Here is a 3571-nt window from a genome sequence, read left to right as displayed (position 1 = left end):
TATTATTATTGTAATCTTAAGCATGAGTCAAAGTTTCATGCCATTATTCAATAATCTGTTAATCATTATATAATATATTTGCACATCTTCGTAATTAAGGTTATTTTAAATGTTGTCAACATCTTAAATCTCTTTTATTATGAGAGAACGAGTAAGATACTGGTCGTCAGCCAGCATTTAAGTCCTTCTGCTCTGCAGATTTGATTGCGGCAGTGTGATAGTATGTGACCGTCCTCTATTGTAAACGCCATGTCAGCCTATGATTAAACTCCTTTATTTGAGACAGTGAGCGGTAATAGCAAGTGCATTCAAGCAAACCATCAATCATCCCACTGCACTGTGACACACATTGACATGAGAGGTGAAGACAGCCTCTGTACAAACACAGATCCCAATCAGATAAATGAACATGGATAAGAGCCATAACAGACAACATGCTTAATACAGGTTTTTTTTTTTTTTTTTTGGATTAAATACTGAATGATTCACCAAGTTCCTGTCAAGCCCAAACATTTTTTTATATATATATATACTGCCTGTATGTGTCCTATTTGTTATTTTAGTCCAGTCTCTGCTTTTCTTGGCAGTTTACCATCTCGGATAGTCATTTCACTATCTTTACAAGCTATTTTAAAATACTGTTCTCCTTCCCGATTGCTCCAGCAGTAATAAATGATGATGACGATGTTAAGAATAATTTGCCTCACAGATTGTGTGTTTCAGTATCTGCTTTGCAGCATAGATTTCTCGTGCTTGCTGACAGTATGAGTAGAGCAGATTGATAGCCTAATCTTTCTCTCAGAGCTGCAAGGAACATTTGCAGTTTGAAAGCTTGTGGAAAAATTGAATTCTCTCTCTCTCTCGCACCGTGAGACTCAATGTGCTGCTTTGCCTGTCAGTGGATTTTTGCATATGCGCTCTTCAGCCACTCCATTAATCCCCATATTTGTTTTCAGAACAATGCGACACAAAATGTACCTCATTTTCAGTTCTTCCAAGCTACATTTGAATACAACTGACAAGTTAGACGCCTTGCCATTCACTCACTCCTAAATGCACTAGTGTTCTTCTTAGTAAATTGCCTGTAATTATATATTATCCTCTTTGGTTTCAGAACCTGTTTTGAATTAGAAACGGAGTAATTTCCGAGGATCGCTCCGAGGCATTGAAATGCTGTTCACCTTACCGTCAGTAATTTGCAGGGTGGGCAGCAAAAACAGCATCAGCACCTTTTTTTTTCTCCCTTTAGAGATAACATATAAATTAATGACAAATTGCTACAAACTCAAGACTGCTGTCAGTGGCAGAAATCACACACTGCACCCCATTCAAGAACAGCAGAGCAGACACAGACTGAGCTCACCTCACGCATAAATATAAAAATATAACATGTTTAGAATGTACAGAATTATGATGCATTATTCAACATATTTTCAGGGGAAATATATTTAGTCATTTATAATACAAATTTATTATCATGTGCTATCATCATGCTCCACTATTAGGGCAAGAAGAAGACCCCAGGGACATCTTGTGCCAGATGTCATCTGATTTTCACAGAATCTATAATGTACATCTGAAATAAGTTTGAACGACAAATGTAATAAAACATATAATATTACTATATATTCTACTAATATATTCTATATGATAAAATATACTCTCTCTATATATATATAGTATTTGAAATAAAATAGAAATAACAAAAATATACATTATTATTATTACCATATATAATATAGTCTTTTTAAATTATTATTAATAATATTTATTAACTTATTAATTATATATATTGGAAAATTAAAATACTATGTACATGTTCTACATCAGGGGCGCCTGCACACCAAATGATCAGTGAGAGCAGAACGAATGTGTCATACGTTTTAAACTCAACAAAATGGTAAAATGCATATATCAAGAGTATGCTCACAGATGAAAACAGAGAACAAAACAGCATTAGATGAAGTGGATTAGAGCCCTGCAGGGGCCTCAAATATAGGCCCTGGTCAATCTTTTTTCCCCTTTTCCCAAAAAAGCTTATACTACTGTTTCAGCTATTAAAATAGTTCAGTTTTGTATGTAATGGAAAAGTGATTATATTTCGTTTCGTTTTTTTTATAAAGTTAATTTAGAAAAACGTTTGGAGAATTTTCTGTTTGTTAAATGTACGTTTTTTTAAAGTAACACGGCCAGCGGCAGACAGTGAATTGATAGCCTCTATGTTTCATCAATCTAGCCTTCTCAAATCATCACGACTTGCCTAAAATAAAATCTATATGTAAAACAGTTCAAGCATATCACAATGCAAGTTTAAACATTTAACCTAGATAAATGTGCGCTGTTAGGCGCATATCCAATCGTTTGTGCGGAGAGTGGAAGCTGAAGCGCACTCTGCAGCACATGGAGGCGCCAGCGCTATCACTTGCATTTTTTCTAACAGTGGAAACAACTTAAAATATGCAGTCATTTTTGCTCATAAAGGTAAGAGTAATACATCATTCTAAACTGTAAAGGGTGTAGTTTTATTTGTGTGCACTCACAATATCAACAAAACATTGTGCTTTTATAAAATAAAGGAAACAAAGGCGTTGACTTTCTGCCGTCTCGGTCTTGAACAGGAGCACTTCACCATGATGAACCTAAACTCAGCGAATTGCCTCACAGACATGATAAAAACCTCGAATTTACAGCTAATTATCCAAAAGACAAAAGGCAAATATAGTTAATTTGGCTTGCTATCATCCATGACTCATGAGAGCTACCATGTAAGTTAGCTAGAGTTTAGCTAAGGCAATAGGAAGTCTAGTAGGTTAGACCAGTGCGCGTTCTTTCACTGCATTATTCAGTTTATTAAAATGCATTTAGAATGATCACAAAATTCAAGATATGGGGGCAGAAATGTATATATTTATTTAATTTCATATAGTTAATCAGTATCACGTGAAAACTGACGTTTTTTCCACCAAAAAGCAGCATGATTACAAATGTGATATTGATTTTATATAGCAGTTTAATAAACAAGAATTTAATATTAAGATACTTACGTTTTAGACACAATATTGACTGTGTTTGGTCTATTTCGCCAACAAATATAATTTCAATTTGCATCTCTGAGCAACGTGACACTGTTTTGTTCCTGAATGAATCAACCGTTTAAATGATTCAACGAAATAATTCAAATCGAAAATAGAAACTCTTTCATTATGTAATCCGTGCATTTCTCTCTAAAGGCACGGTAAATGAGGAGATGGCGAGTCATTACTTCCTCGAGAGAAAGTGCCCTTTTTTCTGGGGAGTTTTTTTTTTTAAACACAGCAGTGTAGCATACATTGATCAGCGCATGCAAAATAAGGAAAAGTCTAAAACAGGCCCGATTATAATTTGCGTTTTATTTTATAATTCTGTACAATTAAAAATAAATTATAATGACATATATGTAAAAACTTTGTCCTATAATTGTATAGCTGCTTATATTTTCTGATTTTTATGTTCTGTTCTGAATACCTTAAAATTGAAAGGATTGTCTGCAACGCAATTTTGTCTGATATGTGAATTATTTATTAGCCTATTT

This window comes from Sinocyclocheilus anshuiensis, unplaced genomic scaffold (genome assembly GCF_001515605.1).
Source record: "Sinocyclocheilus anshuiensis isolate Anshui unplaced genomic scaffold, SAMN03320099.WGS_v1.1 scaffold454, whole genome shotgun sequence".
NCBI lineage: Eukaryota > Metazoa > Chordata > Actinopteri > Cypriniformes > Cyprinidae > Sinocyclocheilus > Sinocyclocheilus anshuiensis.
This window is presented reverse-complemented; position numbering follows the sequence as displayed.